Source organism: Phodopus roborovskii, unplaced genomic scaffold (assembly GCF_943737965.1).
Source record: "Phodopus roborovskii unplaced genomic scaffold, PHOROB, whole genome shotgun sequence".
NCBI classification, from domain to species: Eukaryota; Metazoa; Chordata; class Mammalia; order Rodentia; family Cricetidae; genus Phodopus; species Phodopus roborovskii.
Genome location: NW_026126514.1, coordinates 24,847,463 through 24,870,508, shown reverse-complemented (window position 1 = coordinate 24,870,508; position 23,046 = coordinate 24,847,463). Strand labels below are relative to the sequence as shown.

The 23,046-nt window shown below is 36.3% G+C and overlaps 1 protein-coding gene across 2 annotated transcripts in view; it reads right to left on the bottom strand.

The window, feature by feature from the left end:
• The window catches only part of Fut8 (fucosyltransferase 8), a 213,684-nt gene that overhangs the window by 161,525 nt on the left and 29,113 nt on the right, over positions 1-23,046 (bottom strand). For both annotated transcript variants that reach the window (XM_051196043.1, XM_051196042.1), the window contains exon 2: positions 2,633-2,684. The gene's annotated coding sequence lies outside the window, so the exon portion shown is untranslated. The remainder of the gene's footprint in view (positions 1-2,632; positions 2,685-23,046) is intronic.

The following is a 23,046-nucleotide window of genomic DNA, read 5'->3' as shown; positions in this document are numbered from 1 at the left end:
TGCTGACACTATAAAAAGGAAATGTGGACTCACATGCATTGACTGCTATGTAAATACTGAAGCAGGAATTGGAATTATGCCTTAATAAGCTAAGAAACTTCAAGGATTTCTAATTACTACTGGCAGTAACTAAAGGAGAGAGGAAAGAAGGATTCTTTCTAGAGCCTTCAGAGAAATCATGGTTCTCCAACATTCTGATTTCAGATGTCCAACTTAAAGAAATATGAGAAAATTAATTTCTCTTGTTTTAAGCCATCCAGTTTACAGCAGTTTGTTACAATAACCCTAAAAAACTAAAGTGTGTGCGTGTGCGCATGCACGCGCACGTGCGCGCACACGCACACACACACACACAGCTTTTGTATACATTAACTTCACTTACCCTGAAAACATTATCATATTAATGTTTCTTTAAAATCATAATGAAATACCTATGGTTGGGTACTTATAAAGAAAGGAGGTGTGTTTAGTTTACAATTTCGGATCCTAAAGGTACAAACAGCATAGAACCAGCAAGGACCCCATGACAGCAGATATTGTTAGGGTGGAGTGGTTGTGAAAGGGGGCAATCACATGACCAGACAGGTAGCCAGAAAGAAGGGTGGGCAGCTTTGCTGTGTTTCTAACAACCCTCTCAGATGACTTTACTCAGAGATTTGATTAAAATCCACAATGACCTCAGGACCTCCACTAGGCTTTATCACTTAATGGCACTTAACGGCCCACCTCAGTGCCACTATTAGGGTTTAGAGACCAAATATCTCCCACAAGTTTGTGTATTGAATACTTAGTCCCTGAATGATTGTGCTAATTCTGGAGGTTCTGCAAAATTGAAGAGGTAGTAAACCACTGATGATCTCCATGAGAGGGACAGAATTTCATCACAGGAGGGCTTGGTATTGGTATAAAGATGCCTGGTTATCAATAGTCACCAAAACTTCCAACAGTGGAGTTGTGTCTCTTGAGTCCAAATAATGAAACTCACAAATAAGGTGAGTGCAAAAGCAAAAGTAGGTTACTGAGTACCAGGTGTAAAGGTGCCCTGACTCACATCAAGCTCACCAGAGCTCCCGCCCAAGAGAGGAGGAGCCCCAAGAATGAGATGCTGCTAGCTGCAAGTTGCTTACTTGCAGAGTTTTAAAAAGAATTTTACAAAGGGAAGGAGAACTTTCAGGGAAGCAAGCCATCAGCTGACCATCAGCACACTGTTGGTTGGTTGTCTTTGGTGTTTTTAGAAACTAGATGTCTTTGGTTGTACTCAGCACACAGCTGTCATCAGTGGAAAGCTTCAGGATCAAGGCCCCATCCTGACTGCCTCCTAGGGTCTAACTACTGGCCTCCAGGGATCTACTGGGAGAAAGAAGTCAATAGAGAAGGGTTCTTACAGACACTTTGTTCCCCATCACCTAAGTTGCAAGTCTATCACCCTATCAAACATCTGTTAAACTTTTTTCTAACTTCTTTTTAGTAACTTTTTTAGTGCCAGGTGATATGTACTTCTAATCCTAGCAATTAGATGGTGGAGGCAGTAAAACCAAGTTCAAAGACCAGTCTGGTCTACATAGCAAGTCCCTGTCTCAAAAACAACAATAAAAAAGGAGACTAGCCCAAGCATTTGCCTAGAATGAACAAACTACTCATTTCAATATCCAGCACTGGAAAGGGGGGGGGGAGAGTTCTTTTAAAAATACAAACTCAGCCCCCCCCCAAAAGAAAGGTGACACTTAAATTATATGGTCTATTTTAACAATAAAAAGTTATTTAATTGAGTAAAGAATATGAAGTCATGTTATCTTTTCAAATGCATGACTCTGGAAGCTTTACTATCACCCCAAACTTGAAATAATCCAAATGTTCATTAACTAGTAATAGATAAACTAATTCTTGGTGAATCCACACAGTAGAATACTACTAAACAACTAAAAAGCAACTTCTGATATACACATGAACATGAATAGCATACAAATGCATTTATATTAGGTCAAAGAAACAGACTTCAAAAGCTGAACACTGAATAACTGCAGTTAAGTAGTTATTGGAAAAAGTAAACTACACAGACAGGAAACAGATCCACATTGCTACGGATTGTGGGGAAAGGATGGGGTTAACTACAAAGGAACAACATGAATGAAGCTGGAAGGTTGTGGAATTGTTTTCATTGTAGTTATGAATATATATGCCAACACTATTAGAATTAATGTTAAAACTAGAGATGTTAGAGTAAACAAGTTTTTAAAAAGCTACTAAAACATCAGAAATTTCTAAGGTGAGTTTATTTTCATTACTAAGTATGTCACACAACAATTCCCAAGGTTCAAAATAGAAAGCATGGCCAAAACTTGTTTTATCAAGTTCAAAACTTGAAAGTCAAAGCCATTAAAAAGTAACTTGATTTTGAGATTATGAAGGGCAGATTATACTCTGTAGGCAAACAGAAAATATTTCCCAACTAATGCACAATTCACTAGAGTTTGGACTAACTTGGTCTTCTTACTCCATTGATACATACACATGTAGATCTAAAAACAAAACCATCTATGTCTCAAAATATTAAAATGGAAACAGAGAAGTGCTATTCATAAAAATATACTAATCTGAACTTGCTCAGCTAATAAAGATGAAAAGGACTTACCTTGAATGAAAACACCACTAGGGTCATAGATGGCCTAAGCCAAAACAGCAATCTGAAATAAAAGAAAGTAAATTAATTCACCCTCCTCAAATTTCACTTAGCATCATTATACTTGTTTTTTATTTACTTTCATGTGGTAGTCATAAGTAAATGTTTGTATTCTGCATTAACTAATTCTGTAGCCATCATTTTCTAAATGCCAAGAAGGAATGGAATTTCGTTTTGCAAATTAAACCCAAACTCAGTTGCACTCATGTCTTAATTCTCTTCATAGTCCATACCTAAAACGAGTCAGCCTCACAATGGTTCCTTCCCGTCACAAACATCCCTCTTTACAGTCTACAGTTCAAAATCTACATCCCCAACACCTCAGTTAGTTCTACACCTTTGTTTCTTCCTCCTTCCACACAAACTTCCTTCAAACTAATTAATCTACTTGCTTTCCACAGAACAATTTTATTATTCTTAGTCGTCATCATTCAATGAGCCTTCTTGGCATATAAAAAGACAGCATAAATTTTACTCTGTTGAGTGCTAAGTAATTTCACATTCCTATAAACACTGAGTGTTTCTGGGATTTATTCACATTTTTTGGAATTTCCTTTCTCAGGTACTGCTTTTAGTCTTTCATTTGAGGCGTCATATGAGCTAATGTTTGCTCCACTGAGAGCCACAACTCTTCTGAACTTATTGTTTTCTTTTTTTTCCCCACTTTTTGCCAATTAAACTATATAAGTCAGCTTTCTCAACACTGTTTTAAGAATTCTAAACTCCATTAACCTTTTCTAAACTATGTGCTGCCATAGTCATATATATATATATATATATATATGTACATATACATATATATGTATGTATACATATACATACATACATACATATATATATTCACCTAATTAGAAAACCTATATCACACTTCTTTGTTGCTGGCTCTCCATCATCTATTACTATATTTGACACATGGTAAGGAATCAGTATGATTCATAGACAAGTGAAGTGGTTTTAATAAACATTCACTGCATATATATGTATAAATCACTGAGTACAAAAACCCAATTAACACTACACTCTATGGCAGTATCTTTCTCTCAGTCGACCTACTCTTATGATATGTGATTATTCTTGAAATGACATTAATTGTGACAAGCAGTATTGACATTTACTATAAGAAGTGGTTTTTCCTCTAGCAACACCAAAGCCCATGGGAACTGATTTTTAGCATTCAGAACTAATTGGAAGAAGCACTATCCCTTAACCTCCTGTACAATCAAGAGCCCAATTACTTTTAATTTCCAAAAAATTTAAAGTTCTGAGGATAATAATCTATGAAAACCTTCAACAAATTGTCCTAAACACAAATTCTTTTGTATAGTGTAATACTGTTTACATTATCTCATCTGGTGGATCAATTTGAAGAGGACAAACAGTAACACTGAAAATACCATAAGTACACAATTTATACATAAACATTAAATCTAAATTCTACATAGATTCACTATAGTTCTTTCTTGAAACTTCACCTAAAAGCTTTTGACAAGTTTCCACAATAATTGGAAAATGTAGGAGTTATGTCTATGGTCATTGTAAAATAACTGGTACCAGATTTACCTTCTGATGGCAAGCAACTGCAAACACACATACACACACACACACACAACTTTCCATATCTTGAACAAAAATTCGTGGGATCTGTAGTGAGTGCCTGAAAACTTGAAACAACAAGATAGTCTCTACAATTTTTTGTCTTTACACTGAGAAACATGTTCTATATACCACTTCAGACAGATTCAAACAGAACAGAGGAGCCGTGTTAACTCAAGAAGCAAAGATCCAAGTTCACTACAATGAACTGGCAAGCATTTATTAATAGATACTGGAAAACAAGGAGCTTTGCAGCCAGACAAAAGCTACATATCTATACTGGGGTTCACTTGCACCTCAGACTTAACAACAGTAATACACACACACACTTAGGCATGTGTCCATAAACCAAGGGAGTTAGAAAAAACAAAATCAGGGGTGGCATTTGTCAATGAGAGTTCTATCAGCAATGACAGAGGTTCTCATTATATATTGAATAAAATGGTCCACAAATGGACTGATCTATAATGACCTCAAGGGTTCTTTAAAAACAAGCCTTAAAGGATAACCTAATCTTCCATCTAACACCTGTAACCCTCAACCAAAAAGGAAAATCCTCATACTTCGTGGGCATGTGGTTTTTCAGAAGGGGTTTGGCTCAATGTAGAACAAGCATTAACTCTTATGACACCACTAAACAAAGACGAAAATTACTACCTGAGAAAGAAAATTCCAAATAATATAAATACATCCCAGAAAACCTCAGGAGTATTTATAGCAGTATAAAATTACTTAACACTCCACAAGGTAAAATTTATAAAATTTGTTATCCCCTTTTTTAATGCTTACTAATCATCAACTGATTACTAAGCAATTTTTTAATTATAAAGACAATTTCAAGAGCCTTAATGAGAGAAATATCAGTCGAAACAAACCTAGAAGTGATAGTTGATAGAAATAGGAAACCAAAGTTAAAACACAAAGTTATTATATATATAATCAAATCTTCTAGAAGGCAGGAGAAAGCCTAGAGGTATCAGTAAATATACGGAGAAGAAAAGATCCAAATGAACACCTAGGCATACACACAAAATGTCAGAGATGTTCTACCAGATACTTGGTAATTACAGTTTTTATTCTGTCGGATGGGATAAGATCCTATTCTTAGTGTATAAGAGCTCCAGGTTTTATACTATCCCCTATTTTCCTTTGGGGTGGTTATTCCTCAACCTCAAAAAGCTTTTTCATGGATATATGAAGTATAATACAGTACAGCAACTAGAGCAATCATAAGTTCATATTACCTGTCTTTCAGGAATCAGTTTTTATTCCTTGTTGGCAGTGTCTTAAGAATTGTCACTTCCACTCAACAGGAGGGAAAATAAGCCAAGTACTAGAAACCTAGCCAACTTCCCAAGGCTAGTAAAGTCATGGATCTGATCTAATAAAATGAATCTACTATCACTACTTTGATAGAGCAGCATAAGTCCTAGCAACACTAAATCCTATCCTTATACTCACAGATAAGTGTAGTTACTGCCCCTCAGCAAAGAAGTTTTTCTTTATAACAAATGGAGACATCACAAAAAAAAAAAAAACACAACTGAACACAATGTAGAAATCGCTGAAATAAGAATCATGTGAAACCAGGAATTATGACCACATTAGAAACAAAAAAACATATAAAAGATATGTAAGTGATAGAAAAATATGATTTCTAAAATAGGCAACGGGCGGGAGAGATGGCTCAGCTGCTAAAGGCTAGGCTCACAACCAAAACTATAAAATAGGCAAATATCATCATTGTTCAAGGAATACTCAGCAGTAAACAATAAATATAAATATATATAAACCCAAATAAGACAAATTATAAACTGAATATTTCTCTGAAGGGGAAAAAAACCTATGACCAAGGTCACAACATGTGATCTCATACTTGATACTTGATACTTGTTCAGAACAAATACATGAAAGATATTATTCATTTAAGAGGAAACACCATACTTGCTTAGCACTAGTGGTGTTGGAACTTGTTCTAGTTTAAAGGGAAGCTGAGCCTAGAACTGAAGAAGGAATCATGAAGGAATTCCACTTGCTGGCTTGCTTCCTTGACTTGCTCAGCCCAGGCCAACCTGCCTAGGATAGTACTGCTACTATGGGCTGAACCCTCCTACTTCAATCAGCAATCAAGAAAATGCCTCAAAGACAAGGCCAGGCTCATAGTACCAATTCTTCAATTAAGGTTCTTTCTTCCAAGATCATTCAAGTTTGTATCAAGTTTACAAAAAAATTAACCAGCACAGAATCCATGCCCAATATTATGAAATTTGCCAATAATCTGGCCAAAGGTAAAAATACTAAAGGAAGAGAGAGACAAACAAATCTTTAAAACTAAATAAACAAATTATCTCTTGATAGGTAAAATATAAACTACTTCCTTTTGATGAAATGAGAGAGAGAAACAGAGAGAGAAAGGAAAGTTATGAATCATAGGTTTCATATTCAGTCTGTGGTATTGAATTGTCAGTCATTTTCCCATATTGCTAGAAAGAAAAATGACTATGAGTTACAATGAACAAACTCTAGATGGGAAGAGAAAAACAGCAACTGATCTGCTGATGCTCATTTAAAGAAATGGTAAGTCCTTGTCTAAAAAAGGAAACATAAAAACCAAATATGAAATGGAGAAAAAAAAAACTAAACTTATAGGGAAATTGCATATCTAACAGATGATAGAAAGAAATTGTCTGAAGTAAAATTGGCTATTTTTGAGAGAAAAAAGTTCTTTCAAAGGAAGAAAAGGCTGTAAACATGTCTAAAATGAAAAGCTAACCATGACTCAGTCACAACTGAATCTTATAAAACTAATGGCCCCTGGGCTATTTAAAGCATCTCACAAATCTGACTTCAGATAATATGAGATGAGACTGTATCTACAGATTATATGGATGAGAATACCTACATTGATGGTAGCAACCCATAAGAAGCTGCTTGCTCTATGTAATTTCCCTACTGGAAAAATATCAACCTACAACAGAGCATGAAGGTACACTGCACTGGCTCAGGCATAACAAGCAGTAAAGCAGAACATCAATGCTCCCTAGCTATGTTGCACCTCGTTAAAGAAGACCAAACGAGACAGTCTGACGGTGTACTGCTCCTTTTCCTACTTTTCAGTGAGTCTGGTGCATCAATGGAGCGGCATTCATGAAAAGGGAAATAGGTACGGGAGGTGATATTTATGGGAAAAGACAGTATTCTGTGTTAATAACAACCAAAGGGGGTGAAAGAGTACACAGAGTGCTTGCCTAACATGAATGAGGCCAAGTTCAATTTCCAGCAACACATAAACCGAGCATGGTGGTATCTACCTGTTATTCCAGCACTCAGGAGGTTTAAAAAAAAAAAAAAAAAAGAGGATGAGTTGCTTAAGGTCATTCTTAGCTATACATCAAATTTGAGGACAGCCTGGGATAATCTCATCTTAAGAAAATACATAGATAAATAAATAATGGGCTAACATGTTAGGAATAAAAAAAAAATCTGAAGTCTATCCCAGCACTATTTTTAAAAAACTAAATTATCATAAGATTGCAAAATCCATATTTCTTAGTAAGTAAATGCTAGTCTATAAGTATCCTGACAACATTATTTTAAAGTTAAAGAAGTTAGAAATGAATTCGGTATTCTCCCTCCTTTCCTGAAGTCATCTACATTGTTACAATAACACAGTACTATACCAGGTCTCAGGGTACAAGCCTATACCCCAGGTACTCAGGAGTCTGAGAATGAGCAGGATTCAAGTTCCTACCTTGAAAACGTATGAAGATTGGCTCAACAATGAAAAGTAAATATTTAAAAGGCTGGGGGTATGCATCAGTCATGGGGCACTTGCCTTCCATTCATAAGGCCCAATATTCAACCCCCAGAGGCACAGAAAAATAAGAAAAAAATTACTGAGTCAACTTAACCAGTGAAATTTTGTCTATTTTGTCCATAATTAATATCTACTCATATTACCTAAGGAAACTACCTTCAATTTTTAAGTCCTATATGGCATTTCAAAATCAGCTCCCTTTTCTCCTTCCTCAAACTACGCTGAGAATCACTAAAGTAATTTAAGTGACTTCTGTCATCCTTAAGTCATTCACACACTTGTTCAAACTTAGGATCATCCAAAATACAAGAATTCTGAAAAACTAGAAAAGAAAATTATCTCATAGTTAACATCCTTTTACAGTTATTACCTTCTCAGTTAATCTGAAATCAGAAGGCAAAATACCAAAATTTCCATCATTTCTAATGCCACCACTCCTTCAACTTTCCCATACAGCACAGTGTGACTTTCTAAGACTTTTTGCCATATCACGTAATTAGCTACTTTCCCACCACACCTCCACAAGACTCTGCACACTATAACGAAGAAGCCTGTTATTCATCTTTTTACCCCTTAATGAACTCTAGCACAGTATCTAAAAACATATTGTTTGATATTTCTCCACACCAATATCCTTCTTACCTATCTCACAAGGCAATAGCAAAGACAAAACAGTGGAATTATCTGTGAGAATATTCTCTGCAAAATAAAAATGCTTTGTAGCTATCAAATGGAATTTATCTCATATTATCTATTATTACACTAAATCTTACCTGGCAAATAACGACACACTCTAGGAATAAAGCAGAACAATTGGCCCTTAAGATGCACCAGAGTTCAATGGTGGCTCCACAGCCTACATCCCCAAGTCCCCCATTCTCAGGTTCTAGAGCACAGCTGAGTCATGTTAGAATCGTTCATGACCCTCCCTCCTGCTCTACCTACCACAGCATCCTTCACCAATCGCCAAACACCACGTGGAGTTTTTACAGTTTCCTGTACTAGCTCCACTTCCATTTCCAGGTCTGTATAATTCACAACAATTGACCTTTTGCGGTTTTAAGTTTGACCTGGTTGGTTTGTTTGCTAAAATATTCAAGCTATGTTATCCCTTATCAGGGAAGACAGAAAGGAATAATCAATACATCAGATTTTTGACCTATCACTATTTCTTACAAACACACACACACACACACACACACACACACACACACACACACACACACACAACCACTTAGGTTTCCATATGTTTTTAAAAATTAGTCAAGACAAATGTGTAATATTACCTTATTTTCTACTCATCTAATAGCATAGTTACAAGCTTTAAAAAGTAAAAATCTATACCAGATGCAATGAGAAATTAAGAGAAACTGAATATTTGATAAAATAACAAAAGGTATAAGGTACTATTATATTCAATTTATGAACCTGAACTTTATACTCTAATAGAGAAAGTAATCTCATTATAAGATAAGAAATTTCACAAGAGCTGACATATTTAAGGTCATAAGTCTCAATAAGTTTAATAAAATAAAAAAAGGCTATATTCTCCTATCACCATGAAATGAAAATAAATATGCAGGCAAAAGTCATACATGTAAAAATAAATAAATATTTTTGAAAATAAATTGCATGGGCTTCAGAGCAAATTGAAGATGCTATAGAAAAACAGTGAACCAGAGAATAGATCAATAGAAATCCCCATCTCAGTATAACAAAATCCACAGGGAAACCAGACATTTACATAGTGTCAAGTATTTCCTCACAAGGTATTTGCTAATTACAAAGAAAAAATGGCAGATAATTAAAATTACCATCACTGTAACATATTCATGTGCTTCCAGATCTAATACGTTGAAATGGGCATATATAACTACTATTGGTATCTCAGCCGAAATACATAATCAAATTTCAGTGAGAAAAAACATCTAAATGTAAACTGAAGAACATTCACAAAGAACTAGGCCTACACTTTAAAAATCAGGTGTCATTAAAGGCAAAGTTACTTCTCCAACTAAAGAATATTGTTTGTTTTTGCGATGTAATATGGTAAATTGGTGAAATTTAAAGTTATAGGCAGACCAAAATTTAGTCAAAATCGAGATTACATGCTAACATCTATAGACAATGTCCACTGGTTTATTCAGAAGAATGCCCCATACTTCATAAAATAAAACTAAAGCTTGATGGGAGATGTCATTCTGTAAATATGTTTCTCATACTGGTTAATGAATAAAGCACTGTTGGCCAATAGGAAAGCAAGATAGGCGGGACTAGGAGACAAGGAGGCTTCAAGGAAGTAGTAAAGAGGAGTCAACATGGAGAGACCAGGGAGAGCACAATGCCAGCCCCTCTCCGGTAAGATGAGACCACATGGAAATACTTAGATTAATAGAAATGGGTAAAGACAGAATTAGCCAATAAGAAACTAGTACCTGGCCAACAGCATTATATCAAATAAAGAGTCTCAGTGTGTTATTTGGGGCTGGTGCAGCTGTGGGACTGGCAGTGGGGAAAAAACCTTACTCCTTACATATGGCGCCACAATGTTGCTAATAAAAAATGTCCATTTAAAACTTAACAGAAGCTTTAAAAAGGGTTTTAGAAACCAAAATATAGATAAAAGCAAGACTTCTTGGTAGCAGCATTTTTCTCGGTTGGGTTCTGTTTTGCTAAAGACAAATAGAGATTTGCGCGGCTCCTTTAAGGGAGGTTTCCTGACTCAGCATAAGCGGCAAAAAACTGCAAGGCTTTTAAGAAACTCTGCTAACAATTTATTGGTGTGTATCAGAGCTGACAATGGCAGTGACCACATCTTCAAGCTGGCAACATGCTACTGGATGGCAGCATAAACCAAGACAGTGACCACAGCTCTCAGTGCTGTTGGTAAAATAGCCACCACCATCTTGGATAAGACCACAGCTAGCACAGCTTTCACTTTCATTTTAGCAATATTGTTTACCAGACTCGTGGCCAAAAAATGATTAAGATTTACAGTAAAGACAGATTCACATTAACAAAAAGCACTAAAGGTTTACAGTGTGTTCTAAAATATATGTAAACTTGGGAGAGAAAAGGAATAAAATGGTATTAAAAATACAGTGAGGAGCTGGGTGTGATGGCACACGCCTATCCCAGCACTCGGGGAGACTGAGGCAACCAGATCTCTGTGATTTCCAAGTAAACCTGGTATGCAGAGTGAATTCCAGGACAGATAAGAGTTACACTGAGAAACCCAGTCTCAAAAAATAAAAAAATAAAAAGTAAAAGAAACAGAGTAATAAAAAAGCCACTTAAAGACAAAAAGTACCAAGAAAATCTGGATACTGTATGGCATTATATTGTCTTTGTATCGTTTGACTGCTGAGGAAACAACTGTTAAAGGAAATGCTGCTGGATTAATTCAATTTATATATTTTAAAAATACTTTGACCTCAAAATTTAAGTCTAAGGACAAGTTACTTGGGAAAAGGATTTCTATTTTTGTTTCCACAGAAAATAAAAAAACTGTGGATTCCTTCCAGACTAATGTGGTTTGATCAAGCCAAACCCCCTAAAACAGTGTTCCTGGCGATCCAACATTCAAAACAGCTTAAACAAGGCAGCCTTGCAGACTACAGCCAGGATTTCTTTGTCTTCTTAGGATCCCCATGACAACACCCCCTATCAGCAGGAAGCAGTTTGGAAAGAACAACACCCAAATTCCCAAATATTGTCTATAAATGTTTGAATGTTTATTTTCATTTAAATGGGGTTGGTTATAAATGGTTAATGATCACAGCCAATTCTTAAAGGTAAAAAGGGAATTATGGTATAGAAATGAATACTTTGTGTTGGAATGGATTTTCATTTATTGATACAAATTTAAGGTCAATTTTGTGATATGTATATGTCTCCTCTTGTTTAGGTATTGTGTTTATATAACTCATTTATAAATGTAATGTATAATTTAGTACAGATTATAGTTACCTGTAATAGTCAAAATTTATAGTGTTAGTTCGGTTTTTTAGATATATAGAGATGTATTTGAGATGGATAGGCATTCTTCAAACCTTTCAAAGACCTACAGAATATGGCATTTAAAATGGTTTAGGGTTTTTCTTGACAGTGAGGCACAACTGCTCCTGGCAATACCACCTGTGTCAGTAAGGAAGATGGACATCGAAGAAGCACGTTGTGGTATTTGCTTTCAATATGGCAAGACTAGCCATTTGGACAAGATACTGTTCTTGTCTGGACTGCTTGACTTTATGCTGTATAAACTGGACATGCAGGACCCAAAGAAAAGTAACTGCTAATTCAAGATGGACATTGCTACAGAGTTCCTGCTTCATGGAAGAGTCTGCTGGAAGAGTCTGCCAGACAGTCTGCAGGACACAGAGAAAAGTGACTGACAAACTGCCAATACAAAAAGACAGTTTAAAGTTTCCTGCTTTGCTGAAGAGTCTGCCAGACACACTATGGCCTATGGGCTAAAGATGAAAGATTCCAAAAGAACTTCGGGTGACTGATCAAGCAGTGAGTTGCCTCTGTCATTTCTAGAGTTTATATATTATTCTTCTGTGGTCTTTCTGGGAGTTGAAGACAAATAGTTATGGTTATAGTTTTCCTTAGTTATGATTAAAGATAAATTACATATAGGATTTTAGACTCACAAAGATAGGATAGATGACAGAATATTTTCTTTAAGTCTTACTAAATGTTAATGAACTAAATATTAGTAACTGTGATTCTTATTTGATAATTGTTGTGATATATTTTGCTATGTTACGGTTAAAAACCCTTCTTTTATTTAGACAGAAAAGAGGAGATGATGGGAGATATCATTCTGTAAATATGTTTCTCATACTGGTTAATGAATAAAGCACTGTTGGCCAATAGGAAAGCAAGATAGGCGGGACTAGGAGACAAGGAGGATTCAAGGAATGTAGGGACCAGGGCACAATGCCAGCCCCTCTCCGGTAAGATGAGACCACGTGGAAATACTTAGATTAATAGAAATGGGTTAATACTTATGACAGAGCTTGCCAATAAGAAACAAGTAACTGGCCAACAGCATTATATCTAATACGGGGTCTCTGCGTATTAATTGGGGCTGCCACTGCGGTGGATCCAGGCCAGCAAGGGAAAAACCTTACTTGTTACTAAAGCTTTAGTGAATCTGCTCATTTTCCAATAGACAATAATGTATACAATAAAAATAAATTATATAGGAAATGTGGCATTATACTTAGAAACTGGATGAAAGGGAATTACTTGATTATGTTAGCACTAGTTTTTTTTTTTTTTTTTTTTTTCCAATCTTGAATCATTTTAAAATTACAAAAGCCTTTGGGGGTGTAATTTTTTACAAATACACTCTATACCTGTATTCTCAGCATTCCACAGGTTGAGGTCAAGGTCACCCAAGATAGCACAGTTGAGTTCCAAGCTAGCCTGTGTTATGTAATAAGACCATATCTCAAAAACTGACCACCACCACCCCCCCCACACACACACACACCAGAAAATATTTAAAGGTCACTACAGAAAATCTGAGGAACAAGTAGTAAAACATTTCTGCTACACTGTAAATTCCAAAACCCCATGGCACACAATAGCAGGAGCTTGATCGTGTCTGTCTCTGATTCATTTGCAGATCCAGTGAGTTCCTGCCACACACAAGAGACTCAAAAGAGTGGGCAAATGATTGAATACACACATACATAAAAACACTGATAATCTCCAGAATGAAAGCAAATCAAGAGCTGGAAAAAGAAAAAAAAAAAAACTAAATCCTCATTTCAATAAAATCTTAACCAGTCCCCAATGAAGAAAAACATAAGAATACAGAATTGCTCCCACTCTTCCTCCAGCTTCAAAACTCCAATACCAAATTCTTAGTCCCTAGATGTAATTTTCCTTCCTTTTTCTAAACTTAGATCCAAAGAACCGCTCAAACTATGATATTCAAAAACTAAAAAAATATATTCACAAACTCACTACGGTTTATGGACTCCCAAAATCATTTCAGGGGGGCACAAGGCAAAAATATTCTACAATAATACTGGGATATTTATTGGCTTTACAGCTTACATTTCTATCAATGCAAATGCAAAAGTTGGCAGAACTGCAAATTGTGTGTGTGTGTGTGTGTGTGTGTGTGTGTGTGTGTGCATGCCATGTGTGCATGTGAAGGAGTTAGTTTTCTCCTTCTACTTTGTAGATCCAGTAGATGGGATCAAACTCAGGTCCTCAGGCTTAGCTACAAGCACTCTTAGCCATTGAGCCATTAGCCATTGAGCCAACCAGATAACCTTCCTTTCTAATGAAATGTTAATGAGATTGGTGCTGTTGACAATTGTAATTTTTAATACTGTACATTTATTTAGAATATCTACACAATTTAGTGAAACAATATTTTCCAAATGAACCAACCTTACTTTTTGGTTTTTGCTTTGTTTTGTTTTAAGATTTATTTATTTATTTATTTGTTTATTTATTATGTATACAGTGTTCTGTCTACATGTATCCCTTCAGGCCAGAAGAGAGAACCAGATCTCATTTCAGATGGTTACAAACACCATGTCATTGCTGGGAATTGAACTCAGGACCTCTGCAAGACCAGCTAGTGTTCTTAACCACTGAGCCATCTCTCCAGCCCCCCCAACCTTACTTTTACAAAACTATTTAAAGCACAGTCTGTCCAGATGACTCAGCAGTTAACAACACATACTTCTCTTACAGAGGACTGAAGTTCAGTTTTCAGCACCCATGTAAGATGGCATACAACTGCCTGTAACTACAGCTGTAGGGAACCCAAAATTCTCTTCTGGACTCCACAGGCACCTGCAATTATACACACACAGACACACACACACACGATTAAAACTATTCAAAGTATACAACATCGCTACAGAATTTAGCACAATAAAAAAGATTCATTGATAATTTGAGATATAAATTTTAATGATCAAAAGGTATCTACAGTCAATCATTTTAAAAGTCATTAAAATAATCCCCCATGTCCCAGTTTTACCTATATATGAAAAGATATGTTTTTTGCATAGGTGAGCCAATACAACACTAGAATATACTGAACCCAGAAGTATATATAAAAATCTAAATACTTTTTGTTAAGCATGACATTAAACAGCAGAATAAAATGATGCCACACCTGATTTTTAATCACTCTAATCCAACACTTGGGAAGCAGAGAGAGGAGAACATCTTTTGCAATTTGCACAAAGCTATGACAAATAAATTTTATCATATTTTCAGGATAAACTGTAAATAAAATATACCATCAGGATTATTGGGAAAGACATCAAGACTGCTCAGCAAATAAAGGTGCATGCCACCAAGCCTGACAATCTGAATTCAATACCCCAAACAAACATATGCTGGAAGAAGAGAACCAACTCCCACAAGCTGTCCTCTGATATTTACATATGCACCCTGGGACCCGTGCATCTACACACACACACACACACACACACACACACACACACACACCAAAAATGTCATTTAAAAATTTTTTTAATTAAAGAAAACTTCACACTGCTGAACTTCCATTGATAGTATTACAGCCATTGCCTACCAGTTAAGTAATATGCTACCACCATTTTTAAATAGATAAATTTGAAAATACTAAGAAAAATTAAAGATCTTTGTCTATAGGAAAGACAATGAGATAATCTACATCCACAGTAAAATACTTTGGAAGATATATGTGAAAACATTGCTAGCAGGTATAAGACATCACTGTCTTTTGAGAAAATTAAAACAAAAGATAAAGTCACTCCTGAAACATTAAGTAGTAATAATACTAAAAGAGAAGGCAAAAATTATGTGACATTTACTATATACAAGACACATTTTTTTCTTACATGAGTCTGTATACTTAACTCTCAAAATCATTAAGTTCACTCTTTCTTTGTAGAAGAAACAAAACAATTTGTACAATGACACACTTAAGTGTAAAATGGGATTTAAATCCAGGTTATCTGTCTGTAGAACCTGGACCCTTCAATGTTATAGAAACTCTCCCTCGACATGTGCTAAAGGTGAAAACTGTGTTCAGGGACCTCAAAGCTCACAGACTGTGTCCCATTTTTATTAAGACTCATCTCTAACACTGGATCACTCTCCTTCAAGCATTCCTGCCTTCAGGCTTGATTAGCTCTGTTGGTTTTTCTTTTGATCTTTTTAACAAAAATGTGTTGGATAGATTATTTATAAATTATTATAAGCCAAGTATTATTCAAAGACCTGAGGGATAATTTGATGAGCAGCCAGACCAATACCCCTGCTTTTCTGCTTATTCTTTAAAAAAGAAAGGAAACTACATGAGATATTACAAAAAATAAAGCCTGCTTCATGACTTGCTGTATTTTTTTGGTATGTTTGAAATGTTTCATGGATTTAAAGTTCTCAGTATACTTACAGAGGAATACATGGCAGGGAAGAAAATAGGAGAGAGAAAGGAAGAGAAGAGAGAGAGATAATGATAGGAACAGAAGAGGGAGAGAAACAAAAGACAGGATAAGGAGAAGACAGGAAACAAGAGACCGAAGGGCCAATAGTAAAGACTGAGCAACATCCTAACTTCATGTTCCACACAAGTAGCTACTTGCTTTAAGTATGTTACTACCATCAACAAATACTCTCCAGGTGCTTCCTATATATTACTGCCTAGCCAAATAGCGCTTATTAAATGAAGCATTTGTTAGTGGACATAAACGATTTTCACAGTTCAAAGCTAGGAACATTATTTTGTTGTTGTAGGTTAACTTGAAACTGGTCTGTAAACACATTAAACTATTTTTATATCTCCATGGTCATATAAAAACAGCTATCAAGTTCAGTTATATTCTAAGGTTTTTATTTCAATTTCAATGCAACAGTTTCTAGATGAGCATACATCACTGATAAACTATACCTGATTTCAAAAGTATTATTAGACCAGACTCAGAAGACAAATGCTGCATGTTTCTCCCCTAGGTGGGATTGATCTCTCTCTCTCTCTCTCTCTCTCTCTCTCTCTCTCTCTCTCTCTCTCTCTCTCTGTGTGTGTGTGTGTGTGTGTGTGTGTGTGTGTGTGTGTGTGTGTGTGTAGTGTAGTATAGTGTAGTGTATGTTGGTCATGAAAGCAGAGAGGGACTGTGAGAAGGGGAAAGATCTTGGGGGAGCGCAAGTAATAGAATACATGGTACCTGCAATACATGAAAGCAGAAAGGGCATGGCACTATTGGGAAGAGAAGCAAGAGGAGGAGAAGAAATTGAAAGAAAGCAATGGTGAATAAAACAAAATTTAGCCAGGCAAACAACTTTAATCCCAGCACTAGGGAGGCAGAGGCAGGCGGATCTCTGAGTTTGAGGCCAACCTGGTCTACAAAGTGAGTTCCAGGACATCCACGGCTACATAGAGAAATCCTGTCTCAAATAAAAAATTAATGACATATATGTATGAAAATGCCATAATGAAACACAATGCTTTGTAATTAATTTAAAATAAATTTTAAAAGACATAAAAAGTACATTATAGATATACATACATACATACATACATATATTTCAAATGTTTACTATTTTATAAAAAGAAAAAAAATACCCAGGCAGTGGTGTCAAGTGCCTTTAATCCCAGCACTCAGGAGGCAGAGGCAGGTGGATCTCAGTGAGTTCGAGGTCAACCTGGTCTACAGAGTGAGTTCCAGGACAGCCAGGGCTACACAGAGAAGCCTTGTCTTGGGGTGGGGGGAGAAAGAAGGGAAGGAAGGGGAAAGGGGGGGGAGTAAATAAGGGAGGGAGGGAGGGAAGAAGGGAGGGAATATACAGACAATCTTGCCAAACCAATCTTACTATCGTAACAATTTGAAGCACAAATAGAAGATTGTCTTACCCATAGTTTTCACTTGTTACCTGAGCTTCATTAATGGGAAGAACTTAATTTTTTAAAAGGAAAGCTTAAAACAAGTCATCTATTCTTTGAAATGCTCAATGAGATACCCACATACATTATTACATCTGTTCACTATTATGTCTTTTAGAACATAATTCTATACATGCAATATTTAGGCAACAAGTTATGAAAGAACACCACCAAGAATTCAAGCTCTGATGGTGTGTGCTACTGAGTACCTAATGTTCACCAAGTGTGTTAGCTAAATATGTACTTTACAAGAACTACTGCTAAATCACTTAAAATCTCATTAACTATACAGTTCTTATCACTGTTTTACAGTTATGGAAGACAATTCAGTTTGTAAATGAAATGGTGGGGCTAGAATCTGTAATTGGCTCTGATTCCAAAACGAGTTTTTTCTAATCTAGCAGCTTTACACATATTAAAGTTTACAGTCTCTAATCATTCAAGAAATAATGTCTTCTATAGTATGGATGTATCCCCAAAATTCATGTGCCCAATTTTAATGATCAATGTAACATTAAGAGGTGGGGCTCAAAAGTAAATCATAAAGGGCAGACCCTTTCTTATGAAGGGGAATGAAAAAGTAGGACTTTTCTCTTTTCACAGCATTATTCTTCCTTCATCCCTTTGTCCCTTCTACTATGTGAGGAAGCAGAAGGAAGGCCCTCACCAGATCTAAATGCCAACACCTTGGTTATGGATTTCATCCCCAGAACTGTAAGAAATGTTTGTTCTTTATAATCAGGCTATAGTTTCCTCATAGGATATATAGTATAAATGAACAAAAACCCAAAAATACCCATGCCCTGCTGCACAAGGAGATGTACCTTGCCAGGCCTGTGAGTTGTTGCAACTCATGGGGTTCACAGCTGGGTAAGCCTATTTTTCTCTCCATTAGCATGCATAGCACCTTCCAGCAATATGGAAGATAGCCAGTAAATGATGGAGCTTCCATCAGGACCAGCTTGATTTTTCCATCTCCTACGACTCAAGTATGTGCTTTCTTTCACAGCAGTGTCTTACCACCAGTTCTGGAGGGTAAGAGCAATGGCAATAGCCAGGAATATAGGGACTATAGGACCCGATTGACCAACAACTCAAAAAGAGGCAACACATACCTGTCTCTAGGCTTTTTGGTTGATAACCTATAATACCTAGGGGAAGCCTTGTCCTTCCATTACAAGTAACACCATTTAAACTCCTTTTATGTATGTAAACATACATTTTAAGAAGCTTCTACAGTAGCAGGTTTCCTTATGGCTTTGTCCAAGGTCATAAGTGTTAGGGATCCCTCCTCATATACTCTCCTCTACCCTGTCCTGCCATCCCCCACCCCACTGAACTCTTCTTGTTCCATTATTCCCCTTTCTCCTTCATACCACCTGCATTCTATCCCACTTCCCTCAAAATCTAAGACCTGCAATAGCCCCTGGGGCTGCTTAGGCCGTAGGTCCTATGGGAGAACCCAATACTGTTATTCTGCTAGATTGATATGGTAATAAACTACCTCCTAAGTTATTATCTTCATACTCATAGATTATTACATCTCCTGACCCTCATCAGAAAAGCTTCTTTCTACAGCAAAGGGCAATTAATGCAAAGACCCTCAACTGTTTAACCAGCAAAAGAATAAGAGACTGTGAAGTGCCCACTCTCTCTCAATGGACAGCTATATCACACCCTCTCCCCACAAAGTTCAGGGACCATCTTGAGAGGGGGAACAGAAAGATTGTAAGAGCAAGAGCTAGTGGATGTCTGCAGGGAAACAGTATTTGCCAGACATGACAGCTCTGTTATACATATGAACTCAAAGCAGCTGTCATTGCTTACACAAGACCTGCAAAAGACCAAGTCAGCCAGAATCCCAGCACAGATGGGGAGGAGCTCATGAAATGCCACCCCTAGTTAAAGAGGTATTGGCAACTGAAGGCTGCTAGGGGGAGGAAAGTAAGATTTTTTTCTGGGATGCAAACTTTGGGAGACTGCCAATGCCCCAGGTGATGGTCCTACACTCATGTACATTCAAGCAGCACTAAATGGACTCAGTGAGGTTTTTTTTTTTTTTTTTTTTTTTTTTTAAGAGCACATGAAAGTAGTAGGGAAAGTGGAAGATAGGTAAGGAATTGAAGGAGAGAGAGGAAGGTAGATTCGATCAAAATGCATTAAATATGTGTATTAAATTCTCAAACAATAATATTTTTAAATGCAAAAACAATCTAGAGGTTTAACATCAGTTACATGTTTAATCCCTGAGGATTAAAAACTAGCATGTATGCCAAACATTAAGGCTTGGCAACTGGCAAGCTGAGCATCCTTACATGTAAATGTAGACAAGTCACTGTGAAAGAACAAGCCATTCTTAAGACCCATTTGGAACTAATAATGAACTATCCCTTTACAATGAAAAAAAAAATATGTATAAATGGTAATTCTATCCCTCAGCCAGCCCATATTAAGTACTAAATAATAATTTATTAACTATTCCTATCTACAGTTTAGAAATATAGGAAACTATATGAGTTATGAATATATATATATATATATATATATATATATATATATTCTGAGTTCCAGGCTTCGGTCATAAGAAATTTTCTGTCTCATTTGTCATGAGAATAGGGATACACACCTAACAGCATGACAGTCTTACAGAGGGGCAGTTATTCAGCAGCAGAATCAGAATTTAGGGACGACGACAAGAAAAAAATCAATGGTTCCTACCAGGGAAGGTGGCATCCTCCACATAGTATCACTTCCTAAGTAATGTGAATAAAGCACAAGGTTTCCACACTGGCAATTTCTATCCTACAGAGTACTTAACTCTTACAAGTCAAAGACTATACCACAAGTTAATTTAATATGTTAAAGAAAACATATCTTTAACTTTGTCTACCTACAGTTGGGAAACCCAAAACTAAAAATACAATGCTTAAAAGCCAATTGACAAAATTATAGCTTAAATTATTAACTAACACATGAAGCTACAAATGCTACATTTATTTGGGGCATAAATATCTATACTGTCAAATTAATTAAGTACTGTTAAATACCATGTTGGTAAGGTGTTCTCACCCAACAATTAACATATGTACCCCATGCATTTGGTTTTACAATATTAAATAAAATGATTAGAAAATCACTTAAGAAAAATATACAGAGATTCAAAATGTAGGACAGAGAGAAAAGAATGCCAGGCCCTCTCTCTGGTAAAATAAGACCATGTGGAAACACTTATATTAATAGAAATGGGTTAATATTTAAGACAGAACTAGCCAGTAAGTAATGCTAGTAACAGGTCAACAGCATGTCTGTGTGTTATTTGGAGTTGGCATAGCACTGGGACCAGGCTGGTGGAAAAACATACTCGTAACAAAATGGCGCAGCAACATGGACCCAAGAACTTTCACTTAAAACTTGACAAAAGCTTAAAAAGGGTTTTAGAAACAAACGAACAGAGACAAGCAAGGCTTCTTAGTAACAGCATTTTTCTTGGTTGGACTCTGTTTTGCTACAGACAAACAGAGATTTGTGTGGCTCCTTTAAGGGAGATTTCCTGACTTGTCATAGCAGCAAAAAACAGCACAGCCTTTAAGAAGCTCTGCTAACAATTCAATGGTGTATATGAGCAGCTGGAGAGAGCAGCTGGGTGTGATGGCACATGCCTTTAATTCCAGCACTTGGGAGGCAGACGCAAGTGGATCTCTGTAATTTCAAAGCAAAGCTGGTGTATGGAATGAATTCCAGGATAGCCAAAGTTACACAGAGAAACCCTGTCTCAACAAATGAAAAATAGAAGTAGAAGAAATAAAATAATAAAAAAAAAAGCCATGTAAAAATGAAAAGCACAAAAAAAAGATTCTGGATACTACATGGTATTGTGCTGTCTTTGTAGTGTTTGACTGCTGAGGAAATAGCAACAATTGTTAAAAGAAATGATGCTAAATTATTCCAATTTATACATTTTAAAAATGCTTTGACTTCAAAATTTGAGTCTAAGAACAGGTTACTGGGGAAAAGAATTTCTATTTTTGTTTCCACAGAAAATGAAAAGCTGTGGATTCCTTCCATACTAACATAGTTTGATCAAGCCAGACCCCCTGAAGAAGCATCCCAGGTGGTCCAACATTCAAAACAACTGGGACAAGGCACCCTTGCAGACCATTATAGCCAGGATTTCTGCATCTTCTTAGAAACATCATGACAGCACCCCCTACCAGCAGGAAGCAGTTTGGAAAGAACGACACCCAAATTCCCAAATATTGTTTATAAATTTTGCTTTCATTTGTATGGGATTGGTTATAAATGTTAATGACTACAACCAATCTCTTTAAAGGTAAAAAGGGGATTATGGTATAGATATGAATACTTTGCTTTGGAATGGATTTGCATTTATTGATACAAATTTAAGGTCAACTTTGTGATATGTATATTTCTCCTCTTGTTTAGGTATTGTGTTTATAGAGCTCATTTAAAAATGTAATGTATAATTTAGTTAGGTGAGTTAGGTTTTCTAGGTATATTGAGATGTGTTTGAGATGAATAGGCATTCTTCAAACATTTCAAAAACCTACAGAATATGGCATTTAAAATTGTTTAGGGTTTTTCTTAACAGTGAGGCATAACTGCTCCTGGCAACAGCACCTGTGTCAAAAAGGAAGATGGACATTGAAGAAATGCATTATGGAGTTTGCTTTCAATATGGCAAGACTAGCCACTTGGGCAAGATACTGTTCTTGTTTGGACTGTTTGACTTTATGCTATATAAGTGAACACACAGGACCCACAGGAAAATGACTGTTGATACAAGATGGACATCGCTACAGGGTTCCTGCTTCATGGAAGAGTCTGCCAGACAGTCTAGAGGACACCGAGAAAAGTGGCTGACAAACTGCCAATACAGGTGGACAGTTTAAAGTTTCTTGCTTTGCTGAGGAGTCTGCCAGACACACTATGGCCTATAGGCTAAAGATGGAACATTACAGAAGAACTTCAGGTGACTGACCAGGTAGCAAGATATCCCTGTCATTTCTAGAGTTCATATATTATCCT